The sequence below is a fragment of the Diabrotica undecimpunctata genome, chromosome 3, assembly GCF_040954645.1.
Source record: "Diabrotica undecimpunctata isolate CICGRU chromosome 3, icDiaUnde3, whole genome shotgun sequence".
NCBI classification, from domain to species: Eukaryota; Metazoa; Arthropoda; class Insecta; order Coleoptera; family Chrysomelidae; genus Diabrotica; species Diabrotica undecimpunctata.
Window position 1 is genome coordinate 79,938,438 of NC_092805.1, and position 24,688 is coordinate 79,963,125.

The 24,688-nt window shown below is 31.7% G+C and overlaps 1 protein-coding gene across 2 annotated transcripts in view; it reads left to right on the plus strand.

Annotated features, from left to right (window-relative positions):
* The first annotated feature begins 4,970 nt into the window (after positions 1-4,970).
* The window catches only part of LOC140436947 (pickpocket protein 28-like), a 313,241-nt gene continuing 293,523 nt past the window's right edge, over positions 4,971-24,688 (plus strand). For both annotated transcript variants that reach the window (XM_072526128.1, XM_072526129.1), the window contains exon 1: positions 4,971-5,167. The gene's annotated coding sequence lies outside the window, so the exon portion shown is untranslated. The remainder of the gene's footprint in view (positions 5,168-24,688) is intronic.

Consider the following 24,688-nt stretch of genomic DNA (forward strand, 5'->3'; position numbering starts at 1 on the left):
TATAATGACCTAGCATTACATTTATGTAACACATGTTTTTTGTTAGTTAAATAGATTTTTAGATTAAAAAATTTTTAATTTGTCTATTATTATACATTTTTAATAAACATATATTAGTTTCTTTAATACATACATTACAAAAAAAACTCGGGTCATAATGGGTTAAATTAACATTCATCAATAGGACCACATAATACGAGGAAAGATGAAATACTTTCCAAAATAAACAAGTGTCAGATGGACATATAACACGAGGAAGACTAAAGATTAGATATAGGTAAGGAACAAATATTTAGAATAAGTCATTGAAATAGATTGGAATTGAGAAATAAGTATTCCTGAAGAGACCAAAACCCATCGAGCAAAAAGACAAAAGAGGGAATGTAAAGGTAGTGGGGGCAAAAATATTGTTATGACAGGAAGTGCCATCTTGAGAGGCCAAATTAAACAAGGAAAGAGAGTCTTTTATTGTTTAAGAAATCAAGTTTAGTTGGGTTATGTTATTATATGTCCCAACTGTCACATGAAATCTTATTTATATTGAAGTTTTTTAACAATTGTTTCACATTTTAGACTGTTATCGTTAATATTTAATTAAAATTTTCTCGTCTAAGACACATTCTGAAAACTATTTTATAGCTACTGTTAATAAGTGTCAGAAAATTTAAATTTGGCGCATTCGCATTTCCGGATATGTCCGCCATCAGAGGCCACTTTTTTGGTCGCCTTTTCATAACGATTAGATTCCCTCTTTTGTCTTTTTGCTCGATGCCAAAACCCAAACAAAAAGGTTGTCAAGCCAATGATTATGATCACATTTTGAGAAATAATAGAAAAAAAAACATTTAGTATGATATTCAATAGTATTCTCATTCTCATGCAAAAAAATTGTTGAATAAAATGTCTCCTAGAATTTAACCATTGTTCCACATCATTAATATTTCTATTTACCAACACATCAACATTTTCTACAAAATCATCATCACCATCAATATTTTCCCTTAAACCCAGATTGTAAGGTAATGCTGTAGCACATATTATTGCAAGAGATGTATTTAATTTGGATTGTAGACCTTGTTGAAAACAAGGAAACTGTCTTTTTCAGGTTCCAAAATAGCTTTTCTACAATACAATATTTCTTGTTCCTATATGTGCACTATTGTATCTATTTCTTGATCATTACCTAAAAAAATACATATATACATACAGTTATTATACATACATATATACATACACTGATTCTAAACATGCCAGTGGGGGATGGCTTCTATGATTGTATTAAAATCAGTGTATAAGAGAGAAAGTTCAACAACAATATCCATAATCTCCCTTCTGCGACCAGAAAGAGCTACAATTCATTTAATGGAGCCTGCATAATGAAAATGTCTATTAACTGTAAATTTGAAAAATGGGCAATCCCATAAAACTGCTTATATTCTTATAAAGTAGCATACAATATTTGTTGTTTAAGTTAATGCGCTGAAGAAATATTGTAAAATTCGATTGGATTTTAGATATAATTTTATCCCATATATAATATATGAGAATATATGACTTTTATATACGTTCCAGACGATTTTCTTCTACAATGTGATTTCTAAAAATTCTTCAACTTCTTCATAACAGTCTAACATTTTTTTATTGTAATTAGAAAAACTAAATAATATATATTGGAAGTGAATTGGAAAAAATTATTATTCAAACATAAACAAACAAAATTAGGTTAGAATCGATGTGAGGTTGTCCAATACTGATTACTGGATTACCGCAAGGCCGAGATAAGCAACCAAAAAAGAAGATGTATTTGGTGACTTTTCTAGTAACTTTCTTGGTTGTGAATCTGTCTTTTTAGTTTACTCCTCCTGGTTAAAAAACAGAGTATAGTAAAATACCATCACACCGGCTAAAATCAACATTCTTAATATTACCAAAAAACCGCACAATGCGATGACTATCGAATATTAAGCTTGATGTCTCATGTCCTTAAAACTTTTCTCAGAATTATCCATACATGAATTACAAGAGATATTAATCAATTCGGATTTTGAAACGGATTGGGAACACCAGAAGCTCTTTTTGCTTAAATGCGTTAACACAATGATGCAAGGACATGTGGTGAGGGACATGAGGCCTGTGATGTCATTACAGTAAAAAAAAATTAAATGGATCATGGGGGTGAACATTAACATAAACGGTTTTCGTAAAGGCTTTTTTATCCCCAATTCAATTTAATGGCCTATTTATCATCTCTAAATTTACCTGAAGCTACCATATTTTTATAGTCTTTACAAATTCACAAGAAAAGTAAATTGTCCTTAAGATTTTATTTAAATCGTTTTTTGACAACTACAAATAATAAACGTCATTTCTTCTGTTCACTTACTAATACGGTAAATGTAGTTTTAAAACAGAATTTTGAAATATCGTGACTAAAAATAAAGTAGTAAAAATGCCTTTCCTATTCACACCTAATAAATACTTAGATTTACAGTGAATGTAGGAAAAATGCTCGAACTGCTCAAGCCTTATACATTAAACGCTTTTCCGAAAGAAGAAAACCGTCTTATATAACTTTTGCTATGCTTGAGGAGAAGTTATGGCAAGGTTCATTTGCGAAGGGTAAACATAGAGTTCAAGTCAAACCAATATAGACCGTACGAAACTTGGTCAATGTTTTAGTATATGTAACAATTAATCCACATGTGTTCATAAGATCTATTGCTGCAGAAACTGGAGTGTCCTCAACTACAGTTAAAAGGATTTTAAAAACCACTATTATCGTCCATTTAAACTAAGTTTATTTTATGAATTGAAATCCACCGATTTCAATCGAAAACTAACCTTAATCACCATAATGCAAGTGATAGTGCATGATAAGTTTTAACTAAAATTTGAACTAAAATCATTATTGGTCAGTAGAAAATCTGCACTGATTAAGAAAAACTCGCTTTCAAACTAGATAGGCAATGTTGGGTGTGGATTATTTAAATAGAGTTTAACAGGGTCATATTTTTTTTAATAATATTTAAATGCTCAGGGATATCTGAATTTTCTTTGTTACTGGAGAGTATTCCTTTACGCAAAAGAGGAGTTATGGTATGGCCACAAGATATCGTATCCCCATATAACAGCGGAGGTTATCAGACCCGTCTGATGGCCTTCAGGATCGCCTGTGATCACTCTTTTAGATTTTTTTTGTATAGGATGGTTTATAACGATGTAGACAATCTTAAAGCTAAAATTACAAGCATGTACCATAATTACGCCAGAGTGGAATATAAACTCTTAAGGCGGTTTGATGCTTGTGTAAAAGCAAAAAGACGCCATTTAAAACACTTCCTAAAAATTATTTTAAGCTTTGAATGTTATTGATTATTGTTGAAAATAAAAATTAAATTGAGAATTTAGCAAACTTATGTATTAATATAATATACCATCATTGTGGTACACCGTTGAATTTGGGATACAAACATTTTTGTTTAATCTGACGTTTACCTTCCTGATGTATTTATTTTTTCAATTGTAATGACGTCACAGCACCCGTAATGACGTCACAATTGATAGTATTGTAGGTCCAATTGACATTTTCCAATTTTCAAATAAAAATATTCATTACTTCCTCAAATATAGACTCTTAAAAACATCTTGGTGCACGCTGTCTATATGTTTTATTGATTACAGAAAAACGTTTGACTGCGTTAAACATCAAAAGATGACCCAAATTCTGACAACAACTGAAATTAATGGAAAAGACTTGCGAATTATCTCAGAACTGTATTAGTACCAAATGGCAACAATTGAAATGGGACACACAATATACAAAGAAATATAAATCCGACGAGGAGTGTGAAAGGGTCGCATCTTGTCATGGATATTATTTAATCTCTATTCGGCATATATATTCAAAGAAAACGAGATCAAAGGTGGAATCAAAATTAACTTACCCACCGTAGACAATATCAGACATGCTGATTATACCGTCCTCATAGCAAGCAACGCACAGGAACAACAAAATATAATAAACGAGGTAGTTCGTCATAGCGAAATGTTTGGTTGAAATTTAAATGTTTCAAAAACTAAAATTGCAGTATTTTCAGAGATACCAATACACTTTCACTTGTGTGCCAATAGACAAATAATAATAGAACAAGTAACTTCCATTCCATAAATATTTGGGATCAAATATCAGCAGCCAGTATAACCCAAGAAAAGAGATCCTATCACGAATCGAACAACACGAAAAAAATAATCATATGTTACGTTTTCTCTATCTTGCTCTATGGCTGTGAAAGTTGGACAATGGACTACGAAACAAAAAAAAATAGTAGATGCCTTTGAGATGTATATATACAGAAAAGAAAGAAAGACCTGAGGAGATTGTTTGATTGGTCATCCGCAGAAATCTTTCGTGACGCAGTTTCCAAAGCTACAATAACAATCGCCAATCTTCAAAAGGATGCAACGCAATAAGAAGAACTATATCGACCGTTGACCGTTTATCGGTTCATTTGCCTTTTGGAACAAGAAAGAAAATGCTGGATCGAAAGAAAACAACTTTTCTGGTTGCGTAACAGACTATGGACAGCTTGAACGGTTGAGGAATTGTTTCATGTATCTACAGACAGAAAAGCATTTCATCAGCGGTAGCCAACGCTTGAAAACAAGAATGGCACACAAAAAATAAGATACGTATCTAGAGATTATCTTCTTCTTTTGGCTTTCCTATTGAACATATTGTCGTAGATATGATTATATTATGTATATTTATCACCTTTGGTTTTTGTATCGCTTTTTAAGTTTCATATAAATATATAATAATCCTCGAAGGTGAAGAAGAGAATAGGTATTTAGTTTAAAATCACAATTATTTGATCTTCCCCTAATTATCTGACATGTTGCGTATTGTAAACAATAATTATTTTTGTTCCACCTATATAAAAGATAGTTGACCTTGTTTAAACATTCAATATTCCGTATCTACAGACAAGGTTCCGCGAATGACGTAACACAACGCGAAATACCAACTGCATAACATGCTCTACCTCCTAAACGCATTAAAAATATTCGACACTGTGAGATTTATGAATTAATGTTAACTAAAATAAATTTAATAGAACTGTGATTTTAATAACCGCGTTGTGTTTTCTTTTTGCTCTCTCGGACAACGGTAAGATTACTATTTTTTATTATTATGAAGATATCTATTAAAATTTAATAGAACAATAATGAGGTATATGTGCTGCAAAAGAATTAAAAACTTTTATGAATCACAAAATATGCTTATCTATGATGTTACAAAATAGAGTTGGATCAAATCATTCATTTTTAATAGTTTGATTCCTAAGTTCCGATTATTGTATCGGCTTTTAAATATCGTAGGTATAACCTTATAAATAAGTATAAATGTTGATTACAGCTAATATTTAGCTTTTGTTGCGAATGAACCCTCATTTTAATTTCAATTTTTAGTTGAAAATAAGTTTTATTTGAGATATTTTCAGCATAAAATTGTCATTTTTTGTTTACTTTAGATATAGTAGATAAACTTGTGTTTATTGACAGTAATGTACTGTTTGGTTGACCTTCACTTTTGTTTTCTATAACGTAGAGATGGTATGCAACTTAGATATCTTATAAATGAATGTACAATATAATGTTGAAGTATTTTGCGATCGTCCCTCAGAGGGTAAATGACAACCCACTGAAAATAATTGCCGAGTAAAGCTCGTCTAGACTTACTATTTCGGAATCTCGAATAAACTATTAACATCGTAAATTTATTGTTACGAGTAATAACCTAGTGACAGTTGTTGGTATTTAAAATCATCCTTAAACCAAAAGTGTCTGAAGCGGGTCGAGATGGTTCTGTCAAATTAATTAATTTTTGAATGACAGTTTTCAGTATGTCATACATATTTAATAAATTTTGAGTTCCTCAAGAAAACCACAGTTTAAATTGATGTCAGAAGTGGGACGTCTTAGTGACTAAGCTTAGAAGCTTATTAGTTGAAAATGCCAAGAACTAGAGGTTAAAGCGATTTGCCGATGGATTCTAGAGATGTTCCAGAAGGTCCCTACTACCAATACCCTTCATTAATAGCAATGCTGCAAGGTTTGATAACTACATTGCAAGAAAATTTAACATTTAAGATGATAGAAAACCAGACTGCATTGTAAAAAAATGTGAAAACAAACAGGTAGGTGGTCTTAACGTAGACATATTCGGCAAATTGGCAGGGCTCGAGATGAGGATACAAAAAACCAATTGAGAACTACGTGCGGAAGTGCGTGATACTACTACACAACTGCGTACAGAGATACAAGAAACCGCTACTGAGACCACAACGCAACTTCGCTCAGATATACAAGAGGCCGTGAATGAGAATACCTCACAAGAAAAGAACACTGCACTTTTAGTTTCCCTCCAAGAAGAAAACCTGAATGTTTTGCAAACCACCTCTGATGAACAGCAAAGAAACCTGTTTCAGCTTGGTATCTTAATTGAAAAGGCGATATGGTAACAAACATCTGCATACATCTGGTGACAAGACAGCATAAATCCGGTAAATCTTAATAAAAATTTGAAGCTGATATAGCACGCCTTATTAAGCTAGCCTATCCTATTGCCCCAGATGGCTTGCTTGAACAACTGGATGTCCAGAGTTTTGTAGATGGACTACGCGACGTAGAAATGCAGCAGATTATGCGAATAGCTAGAAACAAAACACTAGGAGATGTCTTGGCTTGCGCATTAGAGTACGAGGCAGCCAAGCCCGCCTCAAAAAGTCACATAAGAATTCGCCAGGTTTAGGCCACCAACGATAGTAAAAAACTTGGTGAACTTCTAACAAGACTTAAAGGTTTTCTCAAGTGAATTTTAAATGAACACGTAAAACGATTAGAAACCAGCCGTAAGGGGCAAAAGCTGGTTGACTTCTACAATTCCCCAATAGTTAGAGTTTCACAACTTTAGCACAATGGAAAAGTATTATGATTTCTGGTAAGCTTTATGAAAAAATTTGTCAAATAACTATTGATACTGGCGCAACTCAGACTATAGTCCAGCCAAGGATGATATCTGTTTCGGAGATCCATCCATGCGAGAGAAGTTATACTTTAATAAACGAAACATAAATAATAGCTTCTATCCATGGTTATACCGACGTGGAGTTGCAGCTCGGAGGGCCGAAAATCTTCATTGTGTGCTGGTAGCTGATATCATGGATGATGTCATTGTTGGTCTAGACTTCTTGCTTCCTCATAACGTTAACTGGGATTTAAAAGCAAATGTTCTTTGAATTGAAGATAAAGAATTGGTGTTGATGTCAACAGAATGTAGTGAAACAATATGCCGCATCTGTATTGAAAAAGATGTTCTATTACCAGCCCGATCCTAGATCATAATTTCTGTTTTTTCTGAAACCAGAATCAGACCTACCGACTATTGTTATCATAATCTTTTAACCAGCTATCCAACAACTCCCTTAAGGTATTCTTTCAGCAAGAAGTCTAATTAGAATGCACGGCAACTCATTCCCTGTAAGAATAATGAATCTGAATCATTACAATGTTCGATTAAAGAAAAGAATTTTCTTTAATCGAACGTATATCTTGAGGGTATCACTAATTTCATAAATTGTATTGTGCAACCACAAAAAATATCGATAGCTTCAAAATTAACAATATCACTTCAACGACTATACCAGAAGTCTAGTGAGCATCTCGATAAATATCAAAAGGACAAAACTTTACAAACTGCTGCAAACGTCCGAAGATGTATTCTCCTTGACATCCAACGATTACGGGTGAACTAAACTAACCCTCATCAAATAAACACTGGAAATTCTGTTTCCATCAAACAAGCTCCTAAAAGAGTCCCGTTTGCAAAACGAGAAGAAATCGAGACAATGTTAAAGGTGAAATAGAACCATCATAAAGTCCATAGAGTTCCCCAGTTGTCTTGGTGAAAAAGAAGGATGGCTCTACCACAGAACAAATAACAATCAGAATGCCCACTCTCAGATGCCGCCTTTGAACTATGTCAGCACGCGAACGCCATATTTTAAACGGAAACATAGACTCGAATTGAGAAATTTGTGACAAGCTACGACAGTACTGTAACTTAAATTTTTAGAGATTAATAATTTAGTACATTTGAAATAATTTAATCTATTCTTCAACTAAAAGTACGAATAAAATTATGTCTATAGTTGCCGTAAATAAATAAAACTAGGTTAATTTGTCTATGCACACCAGATAAAATGGCACTGAACAGTACTGGTTCCGACTAAAACATGGCTGATTCCATCTGCGGGAACGAGATGCGTGTACTTATTTTTTCAAGCAGAGTGGGCATTCTGATCGTTTATTATTCTGTGTCTCTACTAGATTCTAGATGGATTACAGGAGATTAAATGATGTTACGGTCAAGGACAGTTGGCTGGTGTTATGCAATAATGAACTAAACTGAATGAAACTAAAAAATAATTAAAAGTAATTTAATTTATTTTTTAAATTATAAGATGGCACAGAAAAAATACTACATTCGAAGATTATAAAGATAAAGTGTCAAATTTGATAGAAATCAGTGTCAAAAGCAAATTGGGACATTTTTAAAAAACGACAATTATACCTTAATTAAACTAAGCAAAACTGACCTAAACACTAAAATTTGGAAAAAAGCAATTAATTTAAATATGTTTTGTGATTTACTCTTTAAGAAAACTTTCGTCAATGTCAAAATCTAATTCTCTTATGAACCCTTCTATATCCTCTTCAAAGTTGGTACTTTGGATTAATTTTAAAAAGTTGTAAAATGCTCTGGCATCTTGAGAAATTAGTTTTCAAATATCTTTTAAGTTTTTAATTTTTTCTTTAGATAAAAGTTTGCCGCTTGGTCACAACAATGGTATAGGTTATTCCACGAATATACGACTGTTTGGGATTATTGCGACAACGAATATTTTACTGTGCAAGTAGAAGTATGAAAGTAAATTGGTCTAATTATTATTCCAATAAAAAAGGTCTACTGTAAGTATGACATCTAAACTAAAATTATTTTAGTTAATAGATGTTCAGATAGACGCAAAATTTATTGTGAAATTTAATCCGAAAATAACAAAAATTTTTACTCAAACACTCATTTTTACGCAAATGTGTTCATCAGACATTTGGGTTGGATTTCGGTGCAATGTATACACCAAAGAGGCGTGTCGGGTTTCTTTGATATTACACTATTTTATTACTTTATTAGGTACTACAACTGTAATAAAAATAAATGTACTATTTTTAATATAAATGAAAAGAAATTAGCAGAACGATGGTTCAGCAACCAGGAAAAGAATCTATATATTTCACTTTGTTAGTTTTAAATATTTGTTTGCTTTGAGTGGATGTACTCTTAAAAGTTCCGAAAGTAACGGGTATAACATATCGGCTATTGATAGTTAAAGTACCGAGTCGATACAGATATTAAAAAGAAGAGAGGTGTCCGTTAAGAGAGAGTATAGTGTAGTGTATTTGTTTATTGAAGCCAAAAATGCCGAGACGTGTTTTAGATGTAGACAACTTTATATTTAATGTACTTTCTTATTTTACTGCTGAGAAAAAAAACGGGGGCCCTTTGCGACCTGTTCAGTCCGTACATAAACTTGTGTATGATACACTTTGTATTAGTGAAAAAAACCAAAGTCGGTTTTGCAAAAAGCAAGAAAAAGTAGACAAAGTTAACAAAATGTCGCACAATATAAATCTCGCCGACAACCAAAGACTATAGATCTTCCCGAAGGTTGCAAATTTGAAATCCGTTAGACAATACATAAAATGCGCGAAAAGAAAGAACTAAGAAATGTGTCTTAGATTCAGTGCTACAAAAATTAAAAGACAGAAATATATTTGAAATTTCCAGAACAAGTCTCTGGAGAGTTTTAAGACAGATTGCCTTTAAGTTCAAAAAGAAAGACAATAGAACGGCTTTGTGTGAAAGGGCTGGTGTCGTTCACAAAAGAATAAAATTTTTAAGAAATTATAACAAATTTAAAAAAGAATGTTCTTCCTACGTTTATTTAGACGAAACATGGATTTTTGTTAAAGACGGTATCAAACGAATTTGGCAGGACGAGAGCATAAAATTCATAAAACTCATCGATAACGAGGGAAAGAGATATATTATAGTGCATGCAGGTGGAAAACATGGTTTTATTAAGGGAGCAGATCTTGTGTTTTCATCAAAATCAAAATCAGCCAATTAACATGACAATATGAATACGGAGATGTTTGTGAAATGGTTGAAAGAAAAACTGTTGCCAAGTTTACATGAACCATCCTTTATAGTACTGGATAATGCTGCGTACCATTCGGAAATTTTAAATAAGCAACCAACAAACACCTGGACCGTAGATAAAATAAAAGAATGGTTAACGAATAAACATATTACATTTCCTCAATACTGTTTAAAGCCTCAATTACTAAAGTTAGCTAAAAGTCATGCACAACCAAACATATATTATTATATAGTAGACGAAATTATACATAGCTTTGGACATCGCGTGTTAAGACTACTGCCCTATCATTGCCAATTCAATTCAATTGAATATATTTGGGGGATATGCAAAACATATTATGATAACCATATTGGATACAAGGGTTACAGTGACGAGGCAGTCTTGGAAACATGGCAACAAGCATTGGATATTGCCACTTCTGAAATTTGGGGAAAAAGTGTAAAAAAATGTGAAGACTTAATTGAAGAAAGGTGGATCCGTGAAGGTCGCATCAAAGCAGTTAATCCTGTTATAATTTACCATCCGAATGAGGATAGCGACGATAGTGATTATGGCTGTGAATCTGATGGTTGATGATAGTTTTAGGAGATTGGGAGAATAAGTAAGTTTTTTTGTTTTTTTTTTTAATACTAATTGAATATGCGACTAAATAAAGTACACTATTTAATCACTTAAGTATTGTTACACTTCGTTTAAATCATTTAATTCAAAAACTAACTTGTTTAAAATACTAAACTCAATGATAGTAATTATATAATTCAAAATCTGAATTACAACTGTTCTATAAACTATCAACTCTATATCAAATTTAAATCTAAGGTTTACATCTGCCATAACAGTATTTTAAAAATGGGGAGAATTTACAATTCAGCACATTGGACCATCTTAGTCGATACCTTAAACCGAATTTAAAACAGTCGTATATTCGCGGAATGGAGTATAGATGTAGTACCCGTATATTACATCTGTGGCCTTTTCATTTTTTTTTCCATATTAACTTCAGTATACTCTTCTTCTTTTATAATATTATAGTTCATGAACAAAGTCGATGGTTGATATTTTTTTGGTAGAATTTCATAGGTTTTTAACAAACTAATATTTTGTTTATTGATATCAACCTTTCTGTTTGTAGCTGTGTTTAATAAGTTTACCACTGATATTATATCCTCTTTTGTCATTCTATTAACAATAAATTTATTTCTGTTTCTACACCCTTCATTTCCTTCTACACTCTGTTTCTACACTCTCCTTTGAGATGTGGTGCTACAAGAGAATCCACAGAATATCGTGGACTGAAAAAGTAACTAATATAGAGGTGTTACAAAGAATAAAGAAAGAATGTGAAGTCATAAAAACTCTTAAAATTAGAAAGATTCAATATCTGGGTCATATAATGAGGGGTGAGAAGTACGTATTACTTAGATTAATTATGCAAGGGAAAATACAAGGGAAAAGAAACCCAGGACGACGCAAAATATCCTGGCTAAGAAATTTGAGAGAGTGGTTCGGTTGCAGCTTATTAGAATTATTCAGAAGCGCGGCCAATAAAATTAAGATAGCGATGATGATTTCCAACCTTCGATAGGAGAAGGCACCTGAAGAAGAAGGCACCCTTCATAACGTTGATATATTTCTGATCTCTGTACATTCTTTCATTGATTTTTAAAGCACATTTAACGTCTCCAAAATGGGAATCATTGGGTAAAAAAGAATAAGCCGACAAAAAAATTTAATTGACTAAATTTTAATTAGGGATGATTTTGCAAAATGTACATTAACATAATTACCAATTTTACTCTTTTATTTTGACCCCATCACGAATCTGACCACAAATTTAATGTAGCAACTAGAGGTTTAACATTATCAATTATATGCCTACGAAGAGGAGACCAGATTTCCTGGATTCCTCGGCCAGCTTTATGCTCTAACCATACATTAAATATACATTTTCCTGTACTTCCTACAGTAATTCCCAAATTATAGAAGTTCAATTGCCTCTTTTAGCAAACGATACCTGTGGGTAGTTTGGGAAGATAATGAGTTTTTGCAAGTCAAATCACAAGTCAAATCTCAAATCATCCTGCATTTGCTTACGTAAGTCTTCTTTATTATTAGATTAGATTATTTTTCTATATCTTCTTTATTATTTATAGATTATCAGAAGCGCTAAACTGGCCTCTGAATATATAAATATGTATAGTGTATAAAATATTTTTTTACATTTTGATACACTTACGTCATTTTCTTTTTTTTTTTGTATAATGAATACATTTTTTGTAAGTTAAGATAAGGGGTTAAAATAGTCGGATTCTTTTGTACAATAGTAGTAGATATAGGTGGAGACGAACAAAAATGCTTAATAATTTCGTCAATACCTTTTTTTTCCGCTCTTAGTACCTCGTTTATCTTTTATATAACTATAATGTTTAAGTTTGCTAGAGCAATACGATAAGAAGTAATCTGCAAAGTGTTAAGCAATGTTATAATACATACCTGTACATCTTCTATAAAAACTAGCCTGGTCTTTGATTTCCCTGAATTTTATTTATTTGTATAGGTCTTTTTTGTCAATTTCTTTAACACACGTGTTAAGTAAAACACAGCTGCCTTCAAAACTTCCTATAGTCCAATATTGTTCAAAAAGTTTTTTTTTCTCTCCGTAACAGCTATTTTTTCAGTGCACTTTTTTGGGCAGTTATACTTTAATGTCTTATCAAATACTATTGGTTGTATATTATTATTTTTAACTGTTATATACCTCTGATTTAAGTTACATAACCTTTTTCTGTTTTCTCTGGATTGGGTAATCTTGTTTCTTTTTCGTCCACGTTTTTTCTTCCTTTATTGTCACCTAAATTATTTTGTGTTTGTCCGTTAAAAGAATTCTCATCATTTGAGCTTCTTTCATTCAAACTAACATCTAAAGGTCAGAATTCGCTTTCCGATGACTGAAACGGTTCTTCAGGATCTGAGTCATAAGCAGTGTTAGAAATTGGAGTAGAACTTATTAACTGTACTTTTTGTTTCAGAATTTTATCAAGTAACTGGTCATTAAATGAGTTGTTAAGAAAGGATTCTGCAGAAAGAGTGTTTAGAATAACACTGCTGGTGGTTGGTTTGTTAGTAAAATTTTCCAAAGGGAGGCTAAGTGACTCGAAATTGTTGTGTTTATTGCTATTTTAATTTTCTGTAAATTATAGATCGCTTTAATCATCATCAACTGGCTTAAGAAGTGGACTAGCAGGACAGTTGTTAGTTTGTACAGTGTTGCTTACTGATTCGTCCATGTTATCCTGGCTAGGTTTGGTCGGCTTAAGGCAAAGGCCTTCTATCATCTTTCCATATGATGCTCCTGAAAAAAAAACGAATTACTTATTAACACACACAAAATAGTTTTTAAATATACATGTATTTGGTTAAGATATTAAAGTGCGGCTCTAATTTTTATAGAATTCATCACAGCATACCATAAACTATCCCTAACATAAATATTAAAAAATATCCTAATATAAAAATAGGGCTATTAAAATTGTTGTGTACATACCATAACCCTACTTTTTTTCAAATTTTATATTCATTTAAACACATTTATTTATTTAAATCTTAAGGAAAACGAATGCAGCTGACTATATTTTTAAATAAAACAATTTACTCACCTTTAAATAATCCGAAAAACCAGGTAAAAATAAGAAAAACTGTAGCTCTTATAAAACGCGTTTTGTACTAAACCACAACATTATAATATTATTAACAACATTTATCTACCGCGAGATTTTCAGTAATGATATCTATCCCTGCTGGTGGGTTAAAACACTTTTGCTTATTATGTACAGTGTGTCAATTTTAAAACTTACAATGGGCTATATCTTAAGAACAAACGCTGATATGGAAAAATGCTTAAAACCGTTTCTAAGATAGTAAGGAGGAAGTAAAATGACATGAAAGGTAACTCACCCCCATCAACCCCCTAGGCCCATCCACCACAACCAAAAAAGTTTAAATTGTAAACCCCTACTTATGATAAATCATTATAAAGACTATAAAAAGTGTTATTTAATGGTATAAATAATAATTATATAGGGTGAAGCAATAATTGTGAAACTTTGGCTTAAATGGAAAATTTAATTAGGTTTTCGTTGATTCTGTTGATGACCCTGTATAATTATTGTTTAATAATTATAGTATCTGGTAACCAGTACATTTTAGTGGCCATGGATTATTTCAGTAAATGTCCAGATGCATATATGCTATTCCTAATCAAGAGACCTCGATAGTCGCTGAAGTACTGGTTAATAATTTGTTCTGTCGTTTTGGAGTTCTAAGGACAAAATTTTCCATCTAATATGTTAAAGAAAATGTATCAGAGATGCTGGGAGTTGTGGAGACCAGAACCACACATTTGCGACCTGAGTCGGATGGAATGGTGGAGAGTTTAAACCGAACATTACTTTAACATCTTCGAACTGTTGTCAATGAACATGAACTAGAACAACAATATCCAGCTCTTCCCTCTTGCATATCGAAGTTCCATACATAAGTCGACAAGCAAAACAACAGCGAAAGTTTTATTTGGGAAAGAGTTACGGCTTCCCCGCTGATCTCTTATTTGGAACTCCGGAATTCGATAAAGAATGTAACGACAGCTTCACCCGAAACTTATCTGAAAGAATTGACGATATTCATGTAAAGGTTCAAGAACATTTGAGAATTTAGAGAGCGATAGGATGAAAACTATATATGACAAACGAGCTAACGATTGGTTTCAAGAAAGGACATTTGATGTGGTTATATAATCCAGTAAGTTATAAGGGGCGATGTTGAAAGTTACAGAAGTCATGGGAAGTTCCGTATTCCGTGGTAGCCCGAATCAATGCTGTCGTCTACCTAATCAAACGACCAAAAATAAAAATGAATATTGTACATCTGCATCGGTTGGTATTGAGGAGACAGTGGACTGGCAGGGTCCCCAGTCTAAACGAGGGGACCATATTACGACTAACAATCGAGTGACAGTTGTTAGTATTTGGAATCACCTTTAACCCAGAATTGTCATGGGATGACATTTTTTTTTATAGAATGTACGCGAGGACAGCTGAAGGTCGAGATGGTTTTGTGAAATTGTCAAATTAGTTAATTTTGTTCTCAACTTTGAATCTCAGTTAGTTAGTTTAGTATTTAAACTATAATACAGAAACAAAGAAATTTATTTAAAATAATGTGGAGAAAAGACATAACTTCTCTGCTCTATTTATTTTCATACAATTTCAAGCCAATGAAATTTAGATCGAAGCGTTTCTAAAGCTGTTGCAAAGCATTAAGTAGAATATAAATGTTTATTCTAGCCCTCTATCCATCCAACTTTAAATTATCCATGCCTGGATAAAATTTTGATGGTAATTTTTCTATTGTAATAATTATTTAAGAAGTATTTCTCATAGATTTGAGTTCAAGTTCATTGTTTAAATTTATTATATGGGGTGTTAGGTGGAAGAGCAGTTGTGTGCCGCTGTTGCACAGTGGTACACAAACTGAATCTCGCCCTACTGATATTATATTTCATTGTAAAGAAAATTTAATCTGTTGTTAATAAAGACATTTATTATTATTATTATATTATTATATGTGTACATAAGGGTATATATATGTACATATATGTACATATAAGATTTAAAAGAACAAAATGTTCTTTTTTTTTTAGAATAAACAGAATAAACAACACATTTTTTGAAATATACATTTAATAACACCCGTGGACGAAGGTCTACGATAGACTACGTTATAATCAACAGCGATATAAATCCACAGAACACTTATACAAAAAAAAACCGCCAGAAAATTTAACATGTTAATTTCCTTAAAAAGACAAAATACATTTTTGTAGCTATTAGTTTCTCTACAGTTTATCTGGCTAATGATTTTCATTTAGCGCTCTTTTCGACCGGTGTTCCTAAGAATATCAGACTCTGCATATTCTCACCCGGCTGATTTGACCCAAACAAAGAAGTTAATATTGTTAATTAACTTTTACATCTTCTTCTTCTTTAAGTTTCATCTTCTATCGAAGGTTGGAAATCATCGTGGTCATGCAGACCCTATTAACTGCTGCTCTAAATAGTTCTTAGCTACTGCATTCAAACCATTTCCTTAAGTTCTTAAGCCATGATATTCTTCGTCTTTTCACATTTTGCTTTCCTCGAATTTTGCCTTTTGCATAATAAGCTGCAATAATGAACATGGTCTAAGTACTTAAGTTTTCTTCGTTTGATAGTTAATATTATTTTAGGTCCTATTCTTCTAGTAACTTTTGCGCTTGATATTCTTTGAGTCCATGATATACGTAGGTTTCTTATGTAATACCAAAATTTAAAGGCAGATTCAAATTTACTTGTTTTAATGTCTATGCTTACAAGCCATAAAGAAGAGTAATGAATACGTAACACCGAAGCATTCTTAGGCATAGTCCTGACCTTATATTCCATCAACAAAAAAACTTTTTAAATGTAACGAATGATGCGCGTGCTATTTCAATGCGTCTCTTCATTTCTTTGGTTTGGTCTACATTTGATGTTATCCATATTCCTAAGTATTTGTAAGTATCCACACGCTCAATTACAGTATCCTCGACAATCAATTGGATGTTTGCATCTGCTGATTTAGTCATGATCATGCATTTAGTTTTTTTTTTAATTCATCCTTATTTCGTATTCATGACAGCATTCATTAAGTCGTTGCATTACGTTGTTTAATTCATTGTTTTAAACCATCTTTTAAATAAATTATATTAAATATGAGATATAAACTGACAATAATAGACAGAGTGGCCAACTCACATGATATTTGGTAAATATTTTAAAGATCCGGATCTCTACCGACATTGCTAATGATAAACGTGTTTTAAAATAGCTCCGTAATATCACTCAATTGTTGTGCTATCACGAGCAGAATTTTATACAAAGTGGTGTCTAGTGAAAAGTGATAACCGAAGTGCATGGAAGGAGCAAACAAGGATTAAATATTTATATTACTGTAAGTATGCTTAAAATATAATATGCCCTAAACAGTTCAAATCCAGTCATTAAAAGTGAAACTGATAAATTTCTTTTTTTTTAAATACGCTAACGTCCCAAAAAAAGTGAAATTCAAAAAGTCTTAAAATTTTATAAATTTCAACATCACTGAGAAGAGTCAGGCCTCTGAAGGGTCGACCTGGGCGTGACTCTTAAAGCGGTGTATTTATAAGCCACAATTTACAAAGGACTCAATACAAATATTTAGAAATATTTTAAAATTTAGTCGGACTCAGAAGAGTACTCTTTTAACGGAAATAAACAAAGAACAGAAGAAGATATTTAAAAGATCCAAAAGGACCCTAAGAAAATCTTAAAAGAGAGTAACAACAAGAGGATAAATTCGATTTATTACTAAAGGAAAAAAGAGGAATAAAATCAGAGTTAAAACATAGCCGGTATTTAAAAGGAGATGTAAGATATGCGGCAAAACTTTCAGGATTACAAACAATAAATACAAGAACTAAGACAAAACAATATAAATTCTGAAAAAAGAAAACGAACAGATTAAAAAGAAAACGAGAAAATGCAGAGAAAGATAGTTAGTATGGAAATCAGACTGATAACTGTAAATAAACATTATAAAGGAAATAATATAGTTATTCAAGTTCTGTCTTGCAATACTAATGAGTTCCTTGAAAAGGCATTGGCAGATCTGCTCCAGAAAGATTATTGAGTATAAAGAAATACAAAAAAAACTTACGAATAATTGCAGATAAACAAAACAAAAAGGTAAACAGGTCAAGGTAAGCGACAGGAAGCTAACGATAGACGAAATAAATTGGAAATGGAACAATAGCAAACAAGAACCAATAAAAACACAAACAAAAAACCTAAAGCACAGTCAATTATTGTTTTACCGAACCTCGGTCTATCGGCAGTGCCATGAAAGATATTGGAAACTAAAAACTAAAAAAAAATTAATACTTGGAACTTGGAAAGCAAGAAACAAAAAAAACTAAACAAAAGGGAGATTTCATAGTAGATATAAACAAAAAATTTTTACGGTGGAAGAGATGACATTATGTTGGAAGAGTTATTGCAAACGACTTTGTCTATTTAAACACCCATCACTATAATTCTATGTGATAATCTAGAAAATATGTTCACGTGTTAACACTGAAAAATTATTTGGATCATTACTGATAGGACATAAAGGACGACTACTTAAGACAGCCTCTATTTGTATAAGTAATGAATTCAATTCTTTAAAGGTTAATAAACTGGTTCACCTATGACTCTAGATTAATGATTTTTCACGCTTTTTATACCAACTTTACACAATCCACCAAAATCGGAAGCTGCAGGAGAATTGAAATGCCATATATTGACATCGTTTATATCAAAATGTGACAATCTCTTCTAGATATGATTTTGCTCCTACAAAATTCGTTCTGCAATCAGAATCGACAATAGAGAAACGTGCTGGACGTGCTATAAAACATCTAAATCACTCTAAAAATACTGCTGCACAAAGTTCAGACACCAAGTCTGCGTAAGAATCTGCTTAAACGTGGATTAATTATCTGCAATAAAGACAAAGATCATTTTGAAATTTTGGACCTAGCTATAAGGTATCGTTTAAAGACGGAAAGTTAGGGGCGTGTGAGGAAGTATCAAAGAAACGCACAATGAAGTAGTACTGGACTCTTTGTAGACAAAATGATGTGAAAAGTGGTAGAGAATAAATATTCTTTATTGTTGTTCTTTGCTGAATAGGATTTAGATAAATATTATCTATAAAAACTTTAATGCAGTTTGAATATTGAATCTTAAATGATTCATTTTGGGCAAATCTGCGCTTTAAACAACTAAATCTTTTTAAGGCTAAACGTTTTTTGTCACCAAAATAAGGTATTTCGTTTTTAAAAGGTAGATTTACTGCAAATCTGCCGTCGTCATTTCTATATAGTATTAGAATATAACTTCTAACAGAACGGGTCTTCCGGAGACGAAGATTTAACTTCTGATACTTCTTCAATGGCCCAGAATTATTTAAAAGTCGCAAATAATTGAGTTATTGGTAGAGAATGAAGTAAAAAAGTATTAATATTTGTTATATTTGTAGGTGGAATATTTTCCATCAAAACATAACTGAAACTTCATTCTGAACATTCCTAGATTTAATAATTTCCACTATTATAATAATGTAATAATATATAAAATAATATAATAATAAAAATTTTTGCTCCTAATAGAACATTAACTTTGCCAGGAATATTTGCCATTTTATCAGCTAACCTCAAATGTTGAAGATGTGGCAAGTTGTCTAAGGAAATTGGAGCAGCTGGTATGTTTTGATAGATTTGAGGATGAATTATTGCATCTATCTCGTAATGAAAATGTATGTTATAAGAGAAAGAAATTTCTAATTTTACGCCTGATTTCGCTAGAGTGCACATTCTATCACTTACATATATGACAAATATCTTTCAAAGTCTGAGCTTTATTTTTTTTACATTTTCAGATAGGCCTCTAAGCTCATTATCGTATTGTTAAGACAATCCAGGTACAAAAATATCTTCATAGCTTCTTGAGTTACCAAAATTGATATCGTTTAATAAGCTAATAGGACCAACAACAGCCATACCAGTTATTTAATTTTAGAAAAGAGATGCGTGTTTAGGCCCGAAGTCTGTGAATTTTGACAGAAAATAATATTCTGGTATTGCTTCAGGTTCAAAAGGAATAATTCCACATGTTATAATTATAAAACAACTTATTCCATTTTCTACATTTGCTGATTTTCCTCAAGCTAAGTTAAGAAGCGTACCAAATTGCAGTCGGGTGATCTTCTTTAAGGGATTATGGGTCAGGTAGTTGGAGCAAACAAAATAGTAGTTCATTTCGAAAAACTTATTATCCGGATACAACTTTGAATTATGTATTTTATAATTAATATTTAATTTAAACATATTGTTAAGCCCCAACATAAGATTAGATTTTGACATTGCAAATTGCACTAGTCAAAATGTCAAGGAAAGATGGACCAGCTCTCCGTTCAAACAAACGTGCAACTCTGGACTTCTCAGTAATTCCTTTCCTCAGTAATTAGTTTCCTCAACAAAAAATTTACTAATTCATCATCAACAATAAATCTAAAAAAATCGATAGGTTCCTTATTGTTTGGAATTGTTTGTAAAAGTTTTTGACTCAACTGGAACTTTTTCATTTCCCCCGCTATATCGGACCACTGCAAAATACCATCAATATCATCATTTGTAACCTCCGACTCTTGACTGAATATATCTTCAATTGCACCTATAACATTTTTTTTTGTAACAAAGTACCATAAAAATCAATTACCTATATTACCTTCCTTATCCTCTGTATGCTCTTCCGAATTCGATTCACCCCAACCCCAGTCCCAAACACTTATATCAAAATCTGAATAATTATCATCAGCATCGGAATTCTGTAATATGTTTAAAAGTTCTTCTTCTCTTAAAGGTATTGTTTTTTTGGTTTTGGTGGACCTGCCACATCATTATCCATATTTAGTTCAAAAAAACTTAAAACGGCTAATAGTTTTAGATAGGTTATGTTCTAAACAACACGCTCACAGATTCACAAACACGTACCTTTAATGCTGTGGATATATTAACGTGTTTATTTTGAACGAGCTTATGGCTCACCAGCGAACCATGCGCATCTGACAAAGGAACGATGCGTTTCACATGAGAGCCATGCGCAGTCAAAGTGTTAAAATACACGTGAAAATCTTAACAAAGACGAAGCAACGTTCCTTTACTCAAGGACAACAACTGCACATACCGACTGCAGCACTCCTGTGGCAGACCAGCGAAATACTCGATCGATAGGTCTATACCGGTGGTCTTAAAACAGAGGTGCACCTGTAAAAAAAATACTGGTCAAATGATTTACAAAGTATTTTCCGAAACTGATCGAAGAAGTCTTTTTGATAATTTTTTGAATTCTCATTGAGCAGTCAAGAAATCATGAATTGACAGTATTGTCCCAATTGCACCAATTAACAAACCAAGGGATAGAAAAAATTCTAGCACTTGTAAAATAGTTTAATAGATTCAGTGTTATTTACAATTTAATGACAAAAACTGGGTATGCAAAATCATGCTTTAAGTCTGAAATTTACATAAATGTAAAAAAATTATTCCGGAATATAAAAATCTATATTTCAAGATATAAATCCATTACACAATTACACTAATTAAAGTTATCTATATTTCAGTTTTTTAAGCTTATCTATGGAGAAGTAACACTAACGCATAAGCCCTTATTCATAGGTGAATTTGATACACCAGTGTATTTTAGTCTAAAGTTATTATATTATATGCAAATTAATAAAATTAAATTTTTTCTTGATCACTACAGGGTTTATTCTTCTTCTTCTACGGCACTACAGCCCAAATTGAGCCTTGTCCTAATTTATTTTTTGTCTCCACCCTTGCTTGTCTGTGGCTGATCTTCTCCATACACGGACTCCATACACAGTTTTTATGCTCTCTTGTAAAATATGTGACAATAGACTTAGCAGAAATATATTCTTCTTCCTCTTCTTATTCTTCTTCTTTTTCTTTATTGTTTATATAGGCAATTTTGCTTGTTCATTACCGGGTTGTTGTCTCTATGGAAAATTTTTACACCATCTCTTTAGCAGTTGGCCAATACTTCTTCTACGTTGTGATTTGCCCCTTGCTATTTTAACGACTCTTGTATCCGCCATTTTACCGATGTACTTATTCCATTGTTTTTTCTATTTAGTGTCCACTCGTTTATAACCGGTTTAATTCATTTTCTTTGTCAGCGTGTTTCCTGTAATTCTTCAGAATATTCTCATTTCTGCTGTTTCCAGCATCCTTTGTGTTTTGGCTCTTTAGGATTATATTTCTGATGCGTACATCGTTAATGGTCTTATACTGGCCTTATATATGTATTATTGATTTCATCTCACATTAATGTGTAGGATGCCACGTCAAATAGTATTATTAACGCATCCTGCTAATCTATTTGCTCTTTGTACTTGATCTCTTACTTCTTTTTCAACATACAGTTTACAGTGTAATCCCTAGTTAATTTATTTCCATTACTTGTTTAATGTTAAAACCATGGACTTCAAGTTTGCATCTGATGGGTTCTTTACTGCTCTAGTTTCCTAAGTTGAAATCGTCTCGTTAAATTCTTTTGCTCTGTATTAAATCTGTGAATAAGTCTTTGGAGGCTATCTTCATTTTGGGCTATCAAAATTGCATTGTCTGAGTAACGGAGAATTTTAATTTCATTGTTTACCATTCTGTATCTTCTTCCGTTATTGTTGGCCTGATGACTTTATCTATGATTTGATTGAATAGAATAGGGCTTAGCGAATCCTTGTGTCTTATTCCATTTTTTGTATATATGGTTCCTTAAGTTGACTATTTATTCTGATTTCCATCTTATTGTTTTGATAGACGTTTTCAATTGTTTTTATAATATCCATATAAATCTCTTTATTATACGAGGTGTAGTTTAAGTCTTAATCTGTCAAATGTCTTTTTTAACTCCATCAAACATAGGAAGAGGAAGAAATTCTAATGCTTTCTCTGTTTTATTAATTAATCTGTTTTATAACGAATATTGCTTCTGTATACGAACTTCCCCTACGGAAAACTACTTGCCCATCTGTTAAGTTTATGGGATGATTTATTGGTTCTTGCAAAATTTTAGTTGTAAGTTTTAGGCTTTAATAAATTGATACCTCTTTAGTTTTCTGGTTGTTTCTTATCTCCCTTTTTAAATAATAATAGTAGCTCGCTTGTCCTTCATTCTTCTGGTATTTTATTGTGTCTTATAATCTTGTTAATTAATTTTATCAGTTGATCCGTCATTGTCGCTCCCCCTATTTCGTTTGATCATCTAAAAATTCAAATCCCATCTTTACCTGTATCTTTATTGTTAGTTATTTATTAAGTGTTTTTGTACTTCATGCTTGCTTATGTGAACTTCTTCGTTTATGGTCATTTCTAGTATTTGTGGTTCCAACGTCATTTATTATACACTATAAATACAATCTTAACCGACAATATTCTAAATGCTATAATTTTACCATCTAAGAATTTATAATTTAACGAGGTTGTAGTATAATCATTGTTTGTCATATAGAAATTAACTGTAGGCGTACACTGCTGATCTATACCTTATTTATGTTGTCGCGGTCTATATTTTACTTTTTGTTGTTTTTGCATTTTTACTTGTTAAGGTTAACTGGCATTGCCATAGAAATATTCTCCTTAACTTGGACAAGGCTTTTATTTTAGTTTTAATTATTTTATATATATATATATATATATATATATATATATATATATATTTATATTGTTATGATGTATTGTTTGTTTGAATGATGAGCAATGAGTATTTTTAATAATATAATATATAGGGTTTTTATCGCGGTTCTCAAAGAATTAGCTTGTAAGTACTTTTTTAAATTATCTTTATTATAACTATTATGAAACACACATATATATCTAACCTAGCCAATGTAAATTTAAAATAAACTATCTTTAAATTGATATTCTTATAAAACTAATTAAATTCTATAGACAATGTAAAATTTAAACAAACTATCTTCAAAATTGAAATTGTTATGACACTAACTAAATTATATTAACAAAATTTTGTACCTTTCTTTCACTGAATGCCTAAATGAACTGTTTTCCACTATATAGATTCTAATCACCACTGAATGTCTTCGTACTTCGGTTATCCTTGTTTTTGTGAAATTACTTTTTCCAATTATCAGCTTCTACCAATTTAAGATATATTTTTCTTCACCAGCATTTATAAACCACCAAGCAAACCAGCAAACACCATTTATATTTATTCTTCTTTTCAATATACCAATATCCAATTATTATAAGTTGATTTATACTAATCTCCAATCATAATATAATTTTAATTCCTTCCAATGTCCATCCAATATTCTTCTAATATACTTTTATAATCTTCAATAATTATTTGTGTATAATTATAAATGTGCATTAAATATATGCATAATTTTTAATCTTCATTTAACTCACTATATTAAACAATTGGACTATTTATAACTGATTCACTGACTCCAACTAACTTTCATATTTCTTACTAAATTTTTCTGACTGACTTCTTGAAAATTCTGAACAATTTACTTCACTAACTAAATGTGTCTACTAACTTTCATAATAAAACTGGCCTGACTTCTGACTAAAAACTGCCATCTTGAATCCAAATCACGGGTATTTATATCTTTTTGGATATTCTAGAATCATCTGGTAAGAGATCATGTTCCAATTTGTTCTATTACTTCTATATAGATGTTCTCGAAAAAAATATCTGTTCGAT